The sequence below is a fragment of the Dipodomys merriami genome, unplaced genomic scaffold (assembly GCF_024711535.1).
Source record: "Dipodomys merriami isolate MVZ:Mamm:240054 unplaced genomic scaffold, mDipMer1.0.p SCAF_702, whole genome shotgun sequence".
Taxonomy (NCBI): Eukaryota; Metazoa; Chordata; class Mammalia; order Rodentia; family Heteromyidae; genus Dipodomys; species Dipodomys merriami.
The window spans coordinates 382,755-384,145 of NW_027206294.1; positions in this window are offsets into that span (position 1 = coordinate 382,755).

Genomic DNA, 1,391 nt, shown 5'->3' on the forward strand with positions numbered 1-1,391 from the left:
TGGGAGTGGGGCACAATATTCATCCATTCATAAGCTGAAGCTAGTATGCTAATAAATACCTATTTGGATAGAGTAGGAGATGTGGTGAGCTGTGTTGGAATCCTATGTACCATGTGATTACAGATTCTTGGATCTTTCCCAATGCCTCCAATTCTTGAATGTGATTCTTATTGTCAGACTTCATGAACTCTTAATTGAAAATAATCTTTGTGCCATACATCTTGCCTATCATTTCCTATGAGAATCATGCCTTTGTGACTTCACATTCCCTTTGTGTATCCATATCTTCGTTGTGAAATGTCAATTGAGATCAGATATGCCATTGTAATATCACAGAGCATTTATAATATAATCATCGGTGTGAAAGCACATTGTCATTATGACAACATCAGCTCATTGTGACATCACAAATTTGTAATGACATCTTACCACTATTACATGACATTGTCATTGTGACATCATATATACATTGTGAATGCCTATTATGTGATTTCATTATATTTCAAATGTTGCATGTGGTTGCATATCAAAAACATATTTTGACTTCATAACCATTGTGACATCACAATCCCTTTGTGACATATTATTGCCATTGTGATATCTCTAAACAACTGTGACAACTCAAATATGTCCTGTCCTCATAATTTTTATGACATGTTGCCACGGTGTAATGTCAGGTCCATTGAGAGCTCAACCTCTTTTCTAACATTATTTCAGGTATAACATGAAATATTAGAAATATACTGTGACATCATGAATATTGTGACATCACACTGCTAGACATCACACTGTCACATTGTCACATCACAAATCTGTTCTGTTGTTACATCACAAATCTGTTCTGACTTCATCACATTTGTGCCAACAAATACCTTTGGAATCCTCACAATACCATTCTAAACTCATATACTCATTGTGAGTTAATGACAATTGAGGTCTGGAATGACATTGTCATATCACCAATCTACTGTGACATCACAAAATTATTTTGAACTCATCACTATTATGGCATCAGCAACTAATTGTGACATAACAACACTCTTATGACATTATAATATGACATCATATTGCAATTGTGATATTACTGTAACATCATGCTTTCACAAACCTATTATGATCTCCTCACATCTTAGAAAATTCATGGCCTTTGGGACATCAAACTCGTTCTGTTAACCTGTATCATTGTGAACTTGTAGCAATTGAAATTTGAAATAAGATGTGATATTATGAACTGGTTTTGACATCACTAACCCATTTTTATATCATTAATGAAGTACCCAATTTTCGGATATCCCCCTCGTAGACCACCAGAGACCACGATCAATGCAAACAACAAAGAGTTGTTTATTGCAAGCTCGAGCTTGATCTTCTGTGCACTCGGTAACTGGTGA